The sequence below is a fragment of the Emydura macquarii genome, unplaced genomic scaffold, assembly GCF_026122565.2.
Source record: "Emydura macquarii macquarii isolate MOO-44397 ecotype Brisbane River unplaced genomic scaffold, CSIRO-AGI_Emac_v2 contig_3062, whole genome shotgun sequence".
Classification (NCBI taxonomy): Eukaryota; Metazoa; Chordata; order Testudines; family Chelidae; genus Emydura; species Emydura macquarii.
In genome coordinates, this window is record NW_027133199.1 from 2,988,129 (window position 1) to 3,009,212 (window position 21,084).

At 38.5% G+C, this 21,084-nt stretch overlaps 1 protein-coding gene across 1 annotated transcript in view; it reads left to right on the plus strand.

Moving 5' to 3' along the window:
* Positions 1 to 16,844: 16,844 nt before the first annotated feature.
* Positions 16,845 to 21,084, plus strand: part of LDB2 (LIM domain binding 2) — a 434,337-nt gene continuing 430,097 nt past the window's right edge. Inside the window, exon 1 of the mRNA XM_067530323.1 lies at positions 16,845 to 17,096. The gene's annotated coding sequence lies outside the window, so the exon portion shown is untranslated. The remainder of the gene's footprint in view (positions 17,097 to 21,084) is intronic.

Consider the following 21,084-nt stretch of genomic DNA (forward strand, 5'->3'; position numbering starts at 1 on the left):
AACTCAGCACCCTCCGCCCCCAAGGTCTGTCCCATTCTCTTCTTCAAATGCCCCCTCCTCCTGCCTTGTCTTCCTAGTTCTGCTCTGTATCTGTCTGAACCCAGGCCTGGATTTAGGGTTGAACTCACATCAAATTTAGCAGCCATGATTAGAAGCTTCTGGCTCCTTGTGCTGAGGGGAGAGCAGTCTGGCCCAATGTTCTGTCCCCACCCAGACTTCACTGGAAGATATGAGATCAGGATGAACCTTTGTTGTGATTCCAGGTATCATGGCTGGGTGGAGTAAAACCAAACTAGTCGTTGATAGCCCCTTCTGACTGGTTTCGACTGAGGTTAAAAGGATTAAATGAATGGTCCCCGGAGGTAAAAGACCTGGGATTTTGGTGATGGGCTTGGGCTCGTGGGATAGGGTCAGACTTGGTGGTCCTCATGGATTGAGATCAGACCTTGTAGCCCTCATGGGCTGAGTCCCCACTCTTCTGCCCCCTCACAGCATGTGTGTGCTAGGACTCAGAGAGAGCTGTGTGCTGTGGGGTAAACTGAGGAGAACCTACCCTGAATTACAGGTTATATGGTAGGAGCCCTGTAACCCGCACATTGGAACCAATTAAATGCCTGGTATAGGACAGCATGAATGGAATGTGGGCAGTGCCCTTCCCCTGTGTTGAAGTTTAATAGAAGTTGCAGCCTGCTGCTTAAATACATTCATAGGTCTGCCCTCATTTTGGCAGTGTCTGCCTCAAAGGATGTGCGTGAGTTGCTGCTACTGCATTGGTCACACAGCATTAGACTGCTGTGCCATGCCAAGTGAGGCTGCAGAGTAAACAGTTACGTCATATTTACGTAACATGACTTGTGTTCTGTACTATTGACTGCACTATATATTAGGGGTTTAAACTGCCGGTAAAAGCTGCAGCAGCTAATGAAATACGATAGTTTACCAGATTTCACCTGAATGCCACTTTCCACATATTACATTAACTACAGCATGTGAGTCTACAGCTGACAGCTTAGAGTCATACAACGACAATATTAGCCTCAGATATTTAAATCTCAGCCAAAGTATCAGAACCTTCCTTGTACCATAAGGAAAGCCGCCTGGTGAGCCATGTGTGCACAACCAAGGAGAAGGCATCTTTCCTCCTCTTTCTACTCTTGTAATTCTTAAACCATGTCACTTCTGTTGTTGCTCTCTTCATTAACAGCTTGAGAGACAGAGCAGCAACATTCCTCTGCCCTAGTATACACAGACTTGTCAGCCACAGCGAAATGGAAATTATAGGTTGTTCTATAACGTTGAAATGTTCTTCTGATGCAGCCCTCCAGCCTTCACTCCTCCTCAAATAGAGATTCCTAAGTATGGGTGGAAAAATTAGCCAAATTACTAAACTGCAGGAGTGAAAAAACTACCATTTCTAAATGGCATGGCAGGCTCTGTTCATTTATTTTCACAGTCTGCAATCCTGGCTCTCCTCTCTGCAGGACAATACAATAGAATGGGAGGGGCAGGAAGACTTTGGAGAGGCTGTGAAGAGGAAGAATGGAGATGGTATGACCAGTCTGCAACTTCATGTATCCATTAATCCAAACCTCTACATGCTGCAGAGAATTATAATTAGGCCTGGTCTACACTAGAGAGTTTTGTCGACAAAAGTCAGCTTTTCTGTTCCTGGGGTGCTGGCTCCAAAGTCATGTCGTGGCCAGTCCCTTCCGGATTCGCCACCAGATGCATAGATGGTGCAGCCAGCGACACAACAACGAGTGACAGGCGCCAGTCAATAAACCTTTCTCCCCTTGAGAAGCACCCAAGGGTGTGGTAGTGGAACCCCCAGGGTGAAGGAAATGTCCCCAGAAAAGTGGATGAGCCAGAAGCTTGTTGGCCAATGATACCCACACTATTGGGACCACACCCATTTAGAAAAGGCGCAGTTGCCGACACGATAAGGCGGGTGTTTCCTTCAACTCGGAGTGGTGTTCTTGCTAGAAGCTATGGCAGGCATATACCAATTGTCTTGACCTTCATTTTGCCATTGGAGTTCTATAGTCCCTGCCATGAGAGAAGGTGGAGGGCTTATGGCAACTCTTTCTGTGTTCTGTTTTGCCTAGGCATACGTCAAAGGTCTGTGCTTGATGGTTGCTCATCCAGGTGTCGGCAGCAGCTCAGATGTTCAAGCAGCCCTATTTAGGAATGGCCTGCTTGTCCGAATTTGCGGAAGGCCCTTGAGCCACTGTGGGAAGGTCTGCCACTCACACATTGGGCTCTTCTCCCATACTACTGCCAAGCACCTTTGAGTGATTGAATTTGTTGAGTTTCCTTTCATCTGTCAGTATGTTGGATGGCAATATGAAGCTTCAAAGTGTCTTACGATAATTCTATTTGTTCTCCCCCATCCACCTGTTTTTCATGTTGACTTTCACATGTAAATTGGGTTTCCATTGTGTTGGCTGTAAACTGCTTGATTTACATCAGACAGGGATAGGTGCTTTGTCTGGCAGAAAACCCGTCTGTCAACTCTGCCTTGTTACAGACTTTAAAACATATTTTCAGTGTGTATATATACACAATTCCTTATATAGTGTCAATACATACATTTCACAGTGATATTAATGAGCAGTGTGTCACCAGCTAGACACCTTACAAGATGCTTTTTAAAAGGTCAGATTTTAGAATGGAAAGAGGTAAATAGTGGTGTCCCCTGGAGGTCTGTACTGGGGCCACTGCTGTTCAACATATTCATAAATGATCTGGAAAAAGGGGTAAACAATGAGGTGGCAAAATTTGCAGATGTTACAAAACTACTCAAGATAATTAAGTCCAAAGCAGATTACGAAGAGTTACAAAGGGATCTTACAAAACCTGGTGACTGGGCAACATAATGGCAGAAGAAGCTCAATGTTGATAAATGCAAAGAAAGGCATATTGGAAAATATAATTTCAACTATACATATAAAATGATGGGGTCTAAACTAGCCGCTACCACTCAAGAAAAAGATCTTGGAGTCATTGTGGACAGTTCTCTGAAAAGATCCACTCAATGTGAAGGGTCAGTCAAAAAAGCTAACAGAATGTTGGGAATCATTAGGAAAGGGATAGATAATAAGACAGCAAATATATTGCTTCATAGCCAGAATGGGCAGGGATGCAAAACTATGCTCTGAAGTGCCCCTAGACTCTGTTTGCCAGAAGCTGGGAATGGGTGCCAGGGGATGGATCACTTGATGATTACCTGTTCTGTTCATTCCTTGTGATGCACCTGGCATCGGCCACTGTCAGAAGACAGGATACTAGGCTAGATGGACCATTGGTCTGATCCAGTATGGCCATTCTTACATTTTTGGATAAACACTATGAAAGCAGTATATTGGGTGTAATGAGTTTTTCAGGCCTACCAGAGGTTGCTGTTACAGAACAGTGGACCCTTTGAAAGTCGGCATTGAGGGAGTATTAGGGTCACAGTGGCCTCATGTATCATTTATTGCACACCATCAAAAGCCTGCACTGAATGCAGAATTATTAACGTCCTCATGGGCCCTTCTCTATGTCTTCCTACCTGCAGAACCTATAATAAAATATAATAGTGACATCTCATTTTGACATCATGAATGAGGGTTGTATTTGGGAATGTACCACCACTCTTACCCTTTCCTCTCCCAAATCAAGAAGGAGCCAGCCAAAGTAACCTAGCAGAGCGCACAGAACATCTGAGGGGGAAACCAGGCCCAAGAATCCAGCACACCCCATGGGCATACTCAGATCCCAGTGAAGAGCCAATCGTAAGGAGCCCAGAGAGCATGCAAAATCGTATTTGAACATGTGAGCAGTGCCTCATTTTGGTGATTCAACCTCTCTGACCCCCCACAACCCCCCCAATTCACCTCCTGGTATACTGTTATTTTCATAATACTTTCTAGTTGTCTTGGACATATCTAGTTATTGTACCATAACTGCAGTACCTATATTGCATGACAAATTGTTCCTCTGTCTCGCCTTATAGTCAAACAGCTTTTACAAAGCTGCATAATGTGTAATGTGCAGACCTCTTAGCATCATTGCAAGTGGACTGCAATTTATATCAAAATAATTTATCTATACATATTTATCTTGTCATCCCAAAGGATATTGCACAGCACTTAATTACATACAAATCCAATCCATAAAATTGGTGTCTTGGAATGCTACAAATTTTAACGCCTAGGTGAAAATCTCTAATTTTCAGAAGTGTTATCCTTGAAGCCATTAAGTGATATTGAACAATACTGATGAATAATAAAGGAAATATGGAAGGACACACAAAGGGCAGGGACACAAAGGATCATAATAAATATAAGCAAATATGTAATATAGCAATTTAAGTAATAGATTTTTTTGTCAAACTTTTAATCAAATGATAATTTGTTTGTCTGAGTAAACTATACTCAGTGGACAAAAAGCTGCCAGACATCTGTAGGTGATAATAATAATACCTATCTCTTATATCACGTTGTTCATCAGTAGATCTCAAAATACTTCATAATCTTTAATGTATTTGTCCTCACAACACCCCTGTGAGGTAGGGATGTATTATCCACATTTTACAGATGGGGGGGAGGGAGGGGGAAGAAGGGGGAATGAAGTTCTGAGAGGCTAAATGACTTGCCCAGGGTCACCCAGGAAGTCTGTGGTAGGTCACAGAATTGAACGGAAGGCCCCCACAGTCAAGGTTAGCACCCTAATCACTAGACCATCCTTGACTCTAGTAAATTAATTAGTGAAATGCTTCAGGCTCCCCACTCACCTGCAACTGTGTGGCCTACTGCTGATCCTGGAAAAGCAGAATTCTAGGAGCCAACAGCCAGTAGACCCCATCAAACCTGTGAATGAGCAGTGAGTGAGTGACAGTGCAGGTTGGCTCTGGTACCTGGATAGAAGGGATGGTGCTGGACTTTGTTGTTTTCCAATTTGTCTTTTAGCTATTGAAGGCTCTCTCTCTAATCATGGTGACCTGTGGAAAATGCTGGGACATCTAGGTACCAACCTGCCATCAACAGGAATGATCCATTGTCTCAGTAATAAAAGCTAGAATCCCTCTGGCTCCATCAGCCTTTGAGGGCAGGCCACAAGAACTATATCAGCCTGACATGAAATCCTAGGTCTTGCAGAAGTCCATGGCAAAATTCCAGTTAAAGTCAATGGAGCCAGGATTTTAACCTCTGTCTCTAGCTTTCTTTCAAAGTTATGACCCAAAGAATGCTTATCTGTAGGAGCAGAAATTAAAAATACTTGGGATAATTCCAATGATGCCATAAGATTCTGAGCCAACAGATTATTGCTACCATAATACTCAGACTCCTTAGTATTTAGTGTCTTCTGCACTGTTGATGTTAGTTGTGCAGGAGATCAGACTTGATAATCATAACGGTCCCTTCTGATCTTAAAATCTTTGAGTCTATGAGATCCTGGGCTTTTAAAGATGGTTGAAAGCACCTGGCATTTTCATAATGTAATATTATATACTATTGTATACTATATAATAGTATATAATATAATATACAAACATTATTTACTCTAACACTGTTGCCTAATGTCTCCTGGCTTTTAAAAATGCATTCTATCAGATGGCCTCTTACAGTGTGCCATAAGTCCTTTTCTCTTGTGACACCTACAAGTTTTTTGGGGTTTTTTTTTTTTACAGTACCACAAATCTTAATTTTTTCTTACACAAGCATTGACACAAGATCTCTCAATGAAATATTAAATAGTAGTTCGACCAAGAATTCCTGCTGGGTCTAAACTGCTTGGACTGTGCTCTTGTGATCTGACATCAACAGAAATTCAAGACTGGATTTTTGTCTTGCCATCACTGGGAGCCCATATTGTACCTATAATAGTTTGAATGAATGCAGAATTACCCTTATTTAAGCCCATTTCTGCTTTCTATTTCCCATATGACTGATAATTCACCCGGTAGAAAAACTATAGTTAAAAATCTTGTAAGTTGGTGTTGCAAAAAGAAGAGAGAGAACAAGCATACAACATAAACTTTAATTATTGCAGTTTGCAGAATCAAAATTTACTTGAAATTTCTAAAACCTAAAGAAATGTCTTGCAAAAGTTACTTCTGGGATAATGTAGAAATGATCTTTGGAAAAGGAATCAATGAACAGAGACTTAATGCACTCAATTTATGTATACTGTCAGTTTCTAGGCAATATAACTATTGTCAGTTTTTTGCCTCTAGCTAATTTCTCTAGCTTCTGGAAATAACTACAGATCGTGTTCAGCTATGTGACATGTTTTTTTCTTTGCAAAACTAACCTCTTTTCCCTGTTGGTGGATTTTATATTTTAAAGCACTCAAACACACTCTTGGCTGAGATTTTTTAAAATATCATGTGACAAAGATTCATTTTCCAATATTGCAGCTGAAGTGGTTTTCCATATTATGTAGACAGCTGAGAAATCAATGTCAGGCTTACATCCAGGCAAGCATACAGGCTTAAATAAGCTGGAAGTCAAAAGATGCAATACCTTACCTTTATAAAAAGCTGCAAAGTGACCATATGATAGATGGTTTTGATTCATGAATGCACTGTGCTGGCTAGGCAATCCCCTCAGAGAATTATTTACTGGAGGTTAACTTCTTTCTCCCTCTTTTTTTTCCCCTTCCCTATTCTTCTCTCTTTTCCCTGCTCAGTTTTTTGTCCTCTCGTCACTACTACTCCAATATGATCCCAGATCCTGAAGCTTGAATACCTGACACTGTATGTCCTTATGTCAAATTCTGGGAGCTGGTATGATCAGTGCAGGGTAACATCCATAGATTAACTGTTGTTCAGTGTTTAACCCTTTGGGCGATGGAAGATATTCAGTTTTTTAACTGTAGTCCTGGCCTTGATCATGAAGATTCAGGTACTGACTCCAATTTTAATTAGTCACTTCCCAGGTATGATTTTTTCATGCTCCATTTATGTTAAGGACAAGTTGGGATTGGTATTCCTTTGTAATCCTGAGTTGCTATTATAAGCAATCTGTTTTATTCCACAGAATAGTAGGCAGAATACATTAATGGAAATATGTTAAGGTCTTAAACCTAAATGTATTAATAGCTTGAATTGTTGTCAATATTGTACATTAAACCCTATATTTATATTTTCCTTTATACTACTTTTGTATGGACATGAACATTGGAACAAAAATACCTCATAGAAATAGAATGTTTGTAATTGATACCTTTTGTTAGTATTGGGAATAATATTCTGGTGCTACTGATTTGTTAATTTCTAGGAGGAAGAGAAAGGAGATCTATCCTTTTGCAATACCGAGATCAATGATCAGGAAGGGATGAGAAAGATCTGTAACATCTGAGAGTAGACACACCAATTCTCTTTAGCTGCTGGCTATAGAATTAATTATATGCCTGGTTGATAGGTGAGTGAGCCAGTAGGAAAAACAGCAAGAAAAAATAAAATATTTGTCAATAAAACTTTTCATTGACACCATTTTCTTATTGACTTGTATACATGTTTCTTGACATACAAGAGCATAATTAGACCTCCTTCATCTCCATTATAGTAGGAATACTGCTTTCATTTTTAGGTAAGTCATGTTTATGCTATAAACTAGGATATGTGATTAATGTTATTGAGCAATATATACATGATCTTGATCCCTTTTCATCACATAATTTAAAAAGAGAATCTACAGTTACTAAGATCTTAAATGCTGAATAAAAGGTTTCTATTTGGGGCTGGGGAAATACAACACTTTCCAGGGGAGGCAAAAATCATGTGAAATTAAGCATTTATAAACCACTTTTACAATATGCTACAATAACTAGATATAAACAATAACATAATTTCTCCAATTTCTTAATGTACAAAAATACAAGCAAAATACCCTGAAGAATGAATCATTTGGAGAAAGTTTTATTGAGCTTGTTCTGAATGTATGTAAATCATATCGTTTTTACATTTGTATAGCAATCTGTCATGCCGAAAAAACTCAAAGTGACTTACAAACTAGTGACCAAAGGAATCGTTTCACATGTGGTATCGCGGGAATGCAGTCATATCTGGGGTGAAACATGGCAACTCTTCAACAGCGCTCAGCCACATTATGATTAAGACAAGAAGTGTAAAATTACTGAGCTAGAGTATTTAGCAATGGCACTTGCTGGTAAAGTAGATTAATGCATCAGAGGTTAGACCCCAGTTCAGCAGGTCATCCCTTTTCACGAAATCCCTTAAGGACATGCTTAAATGCTTTGTTGATATGAGCTCTTAATTCTGGCCTAAATCATTAGTGAAAATTAAGTGGATTTTGACTGTAGGCAATACCTCACAAAGCCATCAAATGAAGTGATATGATTGCCATTCTCTGCTAAAAAAGGAGTGTGAAAAACCAGGATTGAAATGAATTTAAGCAGAGTTATTTTGAGATATTTGCACGTCTGCTAGACCTGTGTATGGAATAATAGGATTAATAATAAAAGGATAAACTTCTCATTTTTACGGATTCACAAGGTGAAATTATCTTAAACATAGTCATGAGAACTAGGGAAAACTTCCCAAAGGCTGTAAAACATCAGTGAGGGGTTCTGGTGTTTATTGGTTACCCATTACAGTAGCAAAGTTTGAGATGCTTATCCTGGCAGCAGTACCTACTCCAGAGTGTATAGCTTTTTTTACTTTCCCTGGGTTGTCTGAATTTGAAAAACATTGTTAAGAAAAAGGGAAGAAATGTACTTCTCTCCTATATGTTTAGTCTTTGTATTGTTCTGTTGAGAGATGTAAGGAAACCAGAAAAATTGGATAAATGTTTAGATATTTTTACAACTTACTGTGAACCCTTTCTTAACTGCACTTTGAATAGCCTGTCTAGTCTATGCTGCTCTCTAAGCCCTGAATTCAGGAAAGCACTGAAAGGGATAATGAGCTTGTCTACACAGTGGGGTAATTCACTTTAGGGATATGTGTGACTTCTAAAAGGCATGAATGTGTTGTGAATTAATTGGTCCGCATAGATCCTGATTAATGCACTTTAATGTAATGCTGTCTGAAGGGCATTGGGGAACCTTTAGTACATACCAGGAGGGTGCACATAGGCCAATTAATATGCAGCATGTTAGTGCACTTTAGAAATAAGACCCGTAGAGTGCATTACCCCATTATGTAGACAAGGCCTTAAACACACGCTTAAGTGCTGTGCTGAACAGAGATGCTTTCCTAAATCGTGGGTTGACTTAGCTTGATTTCTGCACAGCTCTGACATCGTTTTCCCCCCACCACACCCCGAAACCTGTCTTTTAACAGGACGCTCCTTTTACTATATGCCAGAGTCTCTCTGAAACACTTTCCCTAGCTACTTTAGATTTAGTCTGGGTTGCTTCTTTAAGGTGAACAAGATGAAGATGTCAGGAAGAAGTGCAAGGGCCAGTAAAAACATGGAATAAACTGAGTTGTGGTCAAAAACAAGCCAAGCCACCACCTCTTCTTTCTTCTGCACCCTTCCCCAAATAAATTAATGGAACCATCAAGGTCCACTTGTGCCACAAACTGAGTAACCATGTAATCTTAAAACTGCAACCCTCTCTCTCACCATTTCTTCCCTCTTGTGCCATCACATTTAAAATTAGATAGTGAGCTCCATGGGACAGGCATCTTGGTTATTCTGATATCATGTAAAGAGCTTCTGCATGTATTTGGGTGCAAGAAACAAACAAACAAAATCTTTATTGGGAAAACAAATATTACAGTAATAAACATCTTGGAAATAATAAAAACAAATGGCATAAGGAACTAAACCTACCCCGGAGCCTAACCACAAATTACAAGTTAAACAGACCAGGTATGCTGGTTTGTATAATCAGAGGAGCTGTTCTCCAGTCCTCATTTGCTACCATCTTCAGGACTAGATTAAGGCAATCTGTGGCCTCCATGGCCCTCTCCCATCTGGGGTGAAAGTAGGAGGCCCTCCACCCGTTTAGAAAGGCAGGAAAAACAAAACTGGGGGTGTCTTCTCTTCCCTTCAGAAGAAGCTGCAGCAGAACGGTTGCAGTGTTCTCTTTCTGCCAGAGAGTCCTGTGGTGGTATTGGCCTGACCCCCCAGAGCAGTGGGTTTTAGAGTCAATATCCCTCTTTCATAGGTATTAGCAGTCTCCATTTGGCCTGGCTTAAGGGGTCCACATCATAAATATGGAGGATGAGTGGTTAGATTTAGTACAAGATAGCCAATGTACTTGGCGTTGTACAAGATACCATTACAGAGCGTTCCTGCCCGAAGGATTTTGCAGTCTAAATTCTTGAATTTTTCACTTTTTCAGTGAATTCAATGGGACTACTCTCATGCTTCAGGTTTAGCATGTGCTTATATACCTAGCTGAATTACATCCAATTAAAGCTGGCAGATCAATTTCAAAATTTGAAATTTTTCTGATGGAGGTTGGCCATAGCAATGTGGGGGCAGAAGACAAAATGTTCATGTTTTCCGACCTGCTGTTAAGGGCAACGCACGTTTTCCCCCCTGCTACTTTAGACATACACGTAGTGTCTTGGAATAGCTTTTAATGTAGTTGGGTCAGTGTATAACTATTATGCATGAATTGCAGTAAATTTAAGATTGTATATGTCACCAGATTTTCACTGTTACTCTTTACGGCATAAATGATTCTTATACCCATATTGTTTACTTATCATGCGAATGACTTTGATGGCCTGTTTGACATACCTGGAGGATACTGCAAGATGCTACATATGTATCATTTTCCCTCTACAACAGCATTTGATAATGTAACTAAATACACTAATATAATGACTACACAATAAGTAGCAGGATTAAGGTTGTATGTACCACCTTAACATTGTCAATTCTTGATTAGAGTGCTTAGCAATACACTCTAATCACTTTGACTTTTTAAATGTCATATAATATGTTAAATATCAAATAAATGAACACATGTATTTTGCACTGCAGACGGTGATTATCTTATCAGGCATAACAAGGATTTGTGGATTACTAAAATAAACAAATAGGATTTATGCAAGAGACTCCCATTAACACTAATGGGAGTTTACCTGACTAAATTGTCTAGCCAGTAATGGGTGGATAGTAAATGATCACAGACTGTGTCAATATGAATGTGTTACAATATACCATTTAGCCATTGATTCTAGCATGATTGTTTTTTCTTTGTGACTCAAGTCAACCAAATGCCTTGCTGCTTAATGATTTTAGCTAACGAAAGTGTTTAAGGAATTGAAAAAGATATGTACTTATTTTAAAAATATGGACTTTCCTGACACTTCACACATTCCAAATATTTTACCTTCTTAATATGTCACATCAAAACTGATGGTAAAACAATATCACTAGATATATAAAGAATAATATGAAGTTTTGATGGGTTTTGATAAAGTTTTACTAGCTTAAGTCATGGTCTCAGTTACAGTGATGTTATACCTCACTTCTTCTCATTTGTAGCTATCTGTATTACATTTATGATAAATAAACAAGAGCATAAATTGTTGGCTTGTTTTTGCAATAAGTTGTAAAGTCAGCAGTAGTATAGGTAAGGTGATTAAAGGACCTTGTCTGGTACTTTAACTCTCCATTGCATCTGATAACGTCTGTCAGTCCTGAATTGTACTTCCTTAGAGCCAAATCCCAATCTCACTTACTCTAATGTGAATCTGGAGTAATTCCAAATCAGTGAAATTATTCCAGGCAGGGACCATTGAGATGCACACAGCAATTCACACCTCACAACTATTGTCTCAGGCTTTCTGCAGACTCCAGCAGATCTCTCTATATCCCTTATGTTTTATTAGTATTTCCAAACTCTTTGCAGCCATGAAGTCTAGAAACATTCTTGTCTGTTTTGGGTGGGTTTTTGGTTTATTTTTAGAGACAAAACCTGACCTTCTGACCTCCCCCACCCATTCTTCCATTAACATGGCCCTGGGTGCCTTTGCTTTAACCTGGGCCTGGTCACATCATTTACAAAGTGGGAGGGACTGGGATCATGATGCTTACTACTTTGAGTATCTCCCTAAAAGTTAATGACTTCAGCAGGAGGACTAAAAATCATGCCCAGTAGTAAGTATTTGCAGGCTTGAGCCCTTTAGCTACACAAGTCTCTATGCAAGCTTGCATAATCAGATATGTTTACTGACAAGCATCTTAAAACCATTTTGAACTGTTTTGGGGGGAGTTAAACTGTTGATATTTTATTAGGCATATTACAGCTTTTTACATCTATTGTGAAAATCTGAAACCATTTAAAATCTCTTAATTACTGTACATGTTATACTTAGTCAAAAATGACAATCAAGCAGTCATGGCTTGGTCCTGTTCATGGGCTGTGGCATTAAGGCCCAGTTCCTGAGTGCAGACCCCTATGCCTAAATCGATGGAATGCCTCTCCATTGATTTTGCCAGGGCTCAGATGCTAGGGTTACCCTGCTCTTATAAACTTGCAGGCTCACATTTGTAAATCAAAGCATTAATCATTTTACTGTTGCACCCCTTGATACTGCAATAGAAAGATCATTTTTTAAAAAAAAACAAAACCAAAAAAATAGGGACAAACCATCAACACCATTGTTCCATGTGCAACTGCTGTATATAAATTAAATGATTACCAATCAAGGATATAAGCACATAGAATCATAGAATATTAGGGTTGGGAGGGACCTCAGAAGATCTTCTAGTCCAACCCCGGGCTCAAAGCAAGACCAACCCCAACTAAATCATCCCAACCAGAGCTTTGTCAACCCGCACCTTAAAAATCTCTAAGGATGGAGATTCCACCACCTCCCTAGGTAACCCATTCCAGTGCTTCACGACCCACCTAGTGAAAACGTTTTTCCTAATATCCAACCAAGATATCCCCAACTGCAACTTGAGACCATTGCTTTTTGTTCTGTCATCTGCCACTACTGAGAACAGCCTAGGTTCCATCCTCCCTGGGACCCCCTTTCAGGTAGTTAAAGCCTGCTATCAAATCCCCCCTCATTCTTCTCTTCTGTAGACTTAACAAGCCTAGTTCCCTCAGCCTCTCCTCATAAGTCATGTGCTCCAGCCCTCTAATAATTTTTGTTGCCCTCCCCTGGACTATCTCCAATCCATCCACATCCTTTCTGTAGCGGGGGGCCAAAAACTGGACCCAGTACTCCAAATGAGGCCTCACTAGTGCCAAATGGAAGGGAATAATGACTTCCCTCGATCTGCTGGCAATGCTCCTACTAATACAGCCCAATATGCCGTTAGCCTTCTTGGCAATAAGGGCACACTGTTGACTCATATCCAGCTTCTTGTCCACTGTAACCTCCAGGTCCTTTTCTGCAGAACTGTTGCCTAGCCAGTCATAAGCAGTTTGACTAGTTGTGAGTTACATAGTGTAATATTAATCTAAACTTTTCATTTTTTAGGTTTTTATTTAATTTCATGTTGCATTTGTTAGTGGAAATTCAGGGATCACCATTTATTTGTATACCCAGACTTCATTTTTTGTGTGTTTTGATTTTGTTTTTGTTGAAAAATATGATCTGATGGAAATTATTTGAATACAACCATATAACCTTCAAGCCTCAGAATGACAAAACCCCCACAGGACTACTACCCGTGTACAGTCTCTCTCTTCTGTTCCCCATTAAGAAATCCAACAAAATCTCTTGACTTCCTTCCAGGCCAAACAGAGCTTCTATCAGTCGGAGTAACAAACTCCTAGATTTTAAGGCCAGATGAGATCATTATAAATATCTAGTCTGACCTCCTGCATAACAGACCAAAGAATCTTACCTTGTAATTTCTGCAGGAAGCCCATAACTTCTGTTTGAGCTATAGCATGTCTTCTAGAGAGTCAGTCAATCTTGATTTAAGGACTCCATGTGATGGAAAGGTAAATTATTCCAATGGCTAATTACTTTAATTGTTACAAATCTTCACCATATTTCTAGTCTGGATTAAGCTAATTCCAATTTTTAACCATTGTATCTTGTTCAGCCTCTTTCTGCTGTTATCAGAGTTCTCTTCCCCAAATCAATACTTGTAAATTGTGATCAAGTCACCTCATCCTTCTCTTGGATTAATTAAATAGATTAAGCTTCTTTAGTCTCTCACTACAAGCCAGGTTTTACAGACCTTCAGTTTAATGACATCTCTAAGATATGTTGTCCTGTGAGACTTCATATCCCACATACATGAGATTCCAAGATCTTCTTACATGCTGGTCACTAAAACATTATAATGATGGGTTTCTTTCAGGTTGTCTTGGGACCTTAAAGGTAATCAAAGTTAAAGATAATTATGCAGCAATTGTACCAAATGACATAATGGGAAAGTCAGGTTTGGTGTGGTCAGGAGGAGAGCAATGGAAGACTTAAAAGGAGAAATATATAGTGATGATGGATAATATCCCATTTTGATATAGAAATTGAACCTATTTTCTAAATTCTAAATTCTAATTTTCTAAATTCTAATTTCTAAGTTCTTATAGGTCACCAGAGCCAGAAGGTGATTTCCAGATCAATATCTCTCTTTTCTGTACATTATAATTTGAAATCTCTTCTGCACAGGAAACTTTCCAAGATATCCTCATTAGATACGTAATACAATCTGTAACAAATGCAACTAATTTTACTGTCAATTTTTCTGGTGTTCAGTGGAAGAAAACAAAAGCACAATAGCTCTTTAGAAGTGTTTGATTGTTTGAGTGAATCTTACTACCACATTTTGACTGAACAGCTGAAATTATTATTGGAGATGCCATCTTATGTGCCAGTGGGCTTGAGGAGAAAGTTTAGGACATAAATCAAGCAGTGGTAAGGACAAAATTATGTCATACTTTATAGTTTAACATGGAAAAGAAATATTTACAAGTAGAGAAAAAGGCATTAGATGTAATTTGGGGATGCAAAAGTTTTCCCATTTACCTTTTACAGAGTTGATCACTAAGTGTTGACTGTGCTATATGGAAATCCACAGAAAAATATAGCACAGATCAAATTATTTGTCTGAACATTCAGGTGCAAATTCAGTAAGATACTTAAGTATATGCCTAAATTTAAGCACTTAAAGTCAATGGGACTGTTTATGCTTGAAGTTAGGCATATGCTTAAGTATCTTGCTAAATCATTCTTTAGTGAAGTAACACATGATCTGTATTTCAGTGCTGTGCTGAGAACACTAAATTTGCAGATGATTTAAAGGGTGGCTCTTGACTATAACTGATTTATATGAAATCTGGACATTAGTGGATATCAGGGTCGCATATAGCACTACACTTAGGAAAGAAAAATCAAACGCACATATGACATATAAGGCCTACTGTAATGTAGATGTTAAATATGAACTTTAATTCACTGTTTTTAATAATAGCTTTGGAAGTAGCTTGGCTTTGAGCTTTGATAGAGAAAATAACCTTTCACACAGTTTCCCAGATAGGCTATTGTGTAACTTCTTACTGTGGTCACGAGGTCTCATAGGCCTTGAGAAAGTGTAAGCATACGATGTGTGAATGAATAAGGCATAGTTTTTTAAGTCAATGGGTCATAAATTATGACCAGCAAAGTAGCCAGTGGCCATTGGACCAGAGTGGTCAATAAGTCTCTACGAGCCCTGTCTGATCCCGATAAAGGGGGTTAAGACACTTTTGGTGGAGTCATCATCTCCTATTATTCCTCTATTATTACTTGCTTGAGAAAAGCACAGGGAGTTGTGGACCTGACAAAGGAGCAGCTCCAAGAATGGAGAAAAGGTCAGACCGACCTCACTTGACCAGGACTCGACAAAGTATTTGGAGGAGAAAACCTGTGATGCCCTGATTTGCTCGGATTATCACTGGGGAGGTTCTGTGTGACGGTACAGCTTGAATTTCAACCTCTACAAGACCAGATAAATGAGGAAGTGTACTCCTCCGATGGCCAGTACAACTATCACCACATGGCTAGTACTTCCACTTTTCCTCCCAAAGAATGTGGAGACAGACACCACAGACCCTAATTTACAGACCCTGAGTCAAAAGATCCTAAACTGCAATTCCTGACTGACTCTAAAGCTCTACACACCAATCAGCTCAAGAGCAGATCCGTTTTCTTTTCCTAAGTAACTTTTCTTTTTTTATTTCCTTAACTAGCTATCTGTACAGGGATACCTGCCATGAGAGACTTGTCCCAGCTTTTATAGGTATGTGTGGCCAATAATAGCATATGCATATTAATCCATAGTACACTGGGCATAAATTAACCTAGGTTCAAAGCAAATTGTAACAGATGACTAGAAGTCACCCTGAGTATGTAAAGAGTCCAAGCTAAATCCTTTCTCTCCACAAGGAAAAGTAGAAGCTGCTAAATAAACTGCCTAGAGGTAGAAAGACTAAGTTAATCATTGGTATTATGTTGGTTTTGTGATTTGATTATTGATTGTGCTCATGCAATAATTTGATCAATTGTTGATCTCAAACTGTTTTCTTATTAATTATCCAACTTTAATTCGTACTATTAACTACTTGATTTGATTTACATTGTATCCTCAATCTCATTTTCATATTGAACTTTAGAGAAGTATAATAAATTCATTAGTTTAATAATTATTTTTGTAAAGTAAAAGGTAAAAATTGTTTTTACCTTTTCATTTGATCAGAGAAAACCAATCTTAATTTAAGTCCCTTTAATTAAATCTTAATTAATCATTTGACTCAGATTCTGAAAACCCTAGTATTACTATACACAAATACAAAACAGGGAATATTATATTATACTGTAAAATTATCTTCCATTCAACCTAGATGAGCAACAGAGATACTATTTTATATTGTGACAAAGTCAGGCTGGATAGCTACAAGAGGGGGGTGTTATTGGGTTCTGGGATGCTAGCCCTAGACTGAGAGAGGTCCTTTTTTCTACAAGCTGAGAAGGGTTTACCTCAGGTCAATTAGGGACACCTGAATCCAATTAAGGGCTGCCTGAGCCCTTAAAAAAAAAAAAAAACAAAAAAAAAAACCCTTCTAGGCTGAGACAGAACGAAAGAAAAAAAAATACTCAACCCAACAAACAACAAAAAATCCAAACCTGCTGCTAGTGACTGCAGGGAGCCATGCCCCCAGTGAGGTGGCAGGGGAAGGTATCCCTCTTTGTTTTTGTGTTTGTAAATGTATTTCTTTCTGTTTGGTGGAGGAGTATTCCTTTGGCCTGTCCTGCCCAGTGGAAACACTGTCTAGAGTAGGGCTGATGTGGCTCCGCAGGGGAAGTGCTCAGTTCTGCAAAACGGAGGAGGTGCCTTGGCACAACATGCATGGGAATATTATGAAGCTAGATTAATTTTTTCCTGTACTCTCTTAAAATCTGTTTACATGTTTTTCTGTGTAATTTGAATTCTTTTATTATCCCTGGAGCAAAAATACTAGTTATATAAAGGTTGGCTCTGTCATCTGAGGCTGCACTGATGGAAGATACGCAGCGCACAGGCTGTGACTGCTTCTTAATTTACCCACTACATTTGTTTTGCCATTTCTTTGTCTTCCAAGTTTATTTACCTCTGTTGTGTCTTTTATGAAATGTTTAAACCAATTCTGCTCATCAAGTCTCTCTAGGTCATAATTTCTAATTTATGTTGACTGCTACCTTGAGTGCAGGGACTGTGCATGTAGTATCTAGCACAATGGGACCCTGATTCCTGACTGGGCCTTCTAGAAACTGTAATACTGCAGGCCCAGAACTTCATTATTTGCATTAACTCAACGTCAGTAATCAGACTAACCCCTGCCAGGCTGAAGCTAAGATCAGCTGCTGCCACTCCACTCCTGCAGAGCTTCAGCCCTGCCAAATGCTGATTTTTACAAAGGTTTTGGGTGTCCCTAGAGACCTGTATAACATTGATTTTATTTATGTAGGGAAATACAATAAGTATGAGTGATGGAGTGGGACTTTCAGCAAATAGAAAGCAATCATCAATATAAATTAGAAGTTATAAAGTATGGAGAATTGATCAGGGATGCTTAAGACACCAGCAAATCCCTAGCTGACAGGGCTAAGGAAAATGAGAACAAAAGATCCTTTCAATGGTATAAGTCCATTACTAGATGTAGATGGTAAAACTGTTAATGAGTCAGAAAAGACAGAAGTGTTCAATAAATATTACTGTTCTGTATTTTGGAAAGAAGCAGTATGATGTATTTGTGTCACATGAAGATGATAAAGTACTTTCCCATCCATTAGTAACTAAGGAGGATGTTAAACAATACCTATTAGGGACAAAAAATTTTTACATTAGCAGACCCAGATAACTTATACCCAAGAGTCTTAAAAGATCTGGCTGAGATCTCTCACAGATGTTAATATTTATTGTATCTGGGAATACCAGGGATGTTCCAGAAGACTGGAAGAGTGCCAGTGTTTGAAAAGAGTGAGTGGGATGGCCAATTAGCCTGACAGCAGTCCCAGACAAAATAATGCCAAAAGCTGATATATTTCTATTCTTTATTAATTGAATTGTATAATTAATGCCAGTCACCATGGAATATAGTTCTTGTTAGACAAACCTGACTTCATTCTTTGAGATGATGTTTGGTTGATAAAGATAACTGTAGATGTAATATACTTATTATTATTATTTTATTAATTCATATTACTGTAGTGCCTAGGAGATGGATCAAGACCCCAAAGAGAACAAAAAAGACATTCCCTAACCCAAAGAGCTTATCATCTACTCTTGTAGGGCATTTGACTTAGTACTGCACAACTGTCTGGAAAAAAAAATAGCACATTACCATATCAATAAAGTACATGATACATGGATTAAGAACTGGCTAATTGACTGATCTCACAAACCAGCTGTCATTGGGGAATCATCACTGGGACTGGTATTAGACCCAATGCTAGTCAATATTTTCCTTAATGATCTGGGAGTAAATATAAAATCACTGGTGGTTCACACAAAGATTTGGTGGAATGGTTGAAAATGATGAGAAGAGGGCAGTCATACAGGGCGATCTGAAGGGCTTGAGGAGCTGGGCTCATTCAACCAAAATGGGTTTGAATACAGCCAAATGCAAAGTTATACACCTAAGAGCATGAATGTAGGCCATAGCTACAGAATGGGGGACTGTATCCCAGTGATTCTGAAAAGGATTTAAGGGTCATAGTGGAAAGGCAGCTCAACATGAGCTTCTGGTGTGATGTTGTGAGGAAAAAGGGCTAATATGATTTTTGTATGTATAAACAGGCGAGTAGTGAGAAGGAGCAGGCGAAGTGTTGTCACCTTTATATATTGCGGTGTGAGACTGATACTGGAATGCTGCCTGTAGTTCTGGTATCCACATTTCTAAAAGGATGTTGAAAACTTAGAGAAGGTGCAGAAAAGAGCAACAACAACGATGGGGGGACGGAGAAAAAGACATACAGTGAGAAACCTGAAGATCTCAATCTGTTTAGCTTATCAGAAAGAAGACTGAGAAGAGATGATTACAGAATATAAGTACATTCATGGGGAGAAAAAGCTAGGACAACTTTTTGACAAAAAATGACCTTTTATTCAAAAACAATTTTGCAACACACTTTTTTAATGAAAAGTTTTCCAAATTTTTGACCAAAATAAATGTTTTTTGGTTTTCAGAAAACATTTTTTACTGCTCCCCCTCAAAGAAAACGGTTTTATTTTACAACATTTTTCACTGAAAATAGTTCCCCTGTTGCAACTAGCTTTACTGGGCACCCATAAACTGGGGCATCCTAAATCATGAGTCACTTTTTAAAAATCTTGGCCTTAGCTTTTTCCATAACCTAGCACAAGAGCAGAATTTTTTTATCAAAACCTCTTTTGTTGTAAAATACCATTTCAACTAAACCAATTATATTTTTTGTGAAGTTGTATCACTTTGGACAAAATTTCATTTTGAAAAAAATTGGAAAAAGAATTTTGAAAATGCCAATGATTCATTTTGATATTTTGGAATAAATATTTGATTTTTCATTTCAAAATGACTTCATTCTGAAATTTATTTCGTATTCAGAAAATAAAAAAGGGTAAAAATTGAAAGGAAATGCTTGAGTTGTGAAAAAATGGAAATTTTGCCTTTTTGTGCTGATTTGAGACAAAAAAATCAATGTAAAATTTTGTTGTGACAGAAAATCCATTTTCTGAGCAACTCTACTCTTCACTATTATGGTAGCTAAGCACTATATAAACTGTACGCAGGATACTTTTTATTGGTCTGTAAAGTTATAATGCACATCTGACAATGGATACATATAGAAATAGACTATGGTGGGTTATGTTTTCTTGATATCTGAGCTGTATATTCCGTAAACATTCATCCATTATTTGAGTGCATTGAGGAGACAAGGTATCCTATTTGAATATTATTTTCTGTCTACCTACATTGTATATCTTTATAAGATTAGATTGCTTGTTTCGCTGGGAATTTCTCCTTACACTCCTGTACAGTATGCTGAACAGAGTGCAAATTCTACTGTGAAAATATTCTGTTCAATGTATTCTTTTAAATCTGTCCAGAGTGGATGTGCCCTTGCCTGCCTTTTTCTTGATCTATTTAGTTTGAGCTTTTCTTTTGTCACACAATTGTTCTCTCTGGGTTATGAAGTGTCAAGGTCAAACTGAGGTGAAACTGAATGGTGCTGGGGATCTGACATGTAAATAAGTTTGAGACAATCCATGTGATGTTCAGAGGGCAACTAATCTCTCAGAGTCATTAGCATTCAGGGATGCTCATTAGCACTCAGGCAACCCAGTCAGGGTACATTAGCAAAATTAGATGGGTTGATTAGAGATACACATTCATGTTGTATGTTTAGACCCAAAGGAGGATGGCTTAATATTTTAGATTTAAAGAGATATTTAATCTTGTGAACATTTTATTTTTTATTTATTTATGTTTGGTTGGGTGGAGGAAGAGGGGAACTAACTCATTAGGAAAAGGGCGCTGTCTTTTTACCAAAACAAGGATAATTTGTAAGATTTTTGAAGCAATAGCTACATGAATAGTTGAATAAGAGTGATATTAGAGCTGAAATTTAAGACAAGCAATTTTTGTTTTGTTTTTTCCATTGTTGAAAGGAGAGTTAGGTGCCCAAATATCTTTAAAAATCTGGCC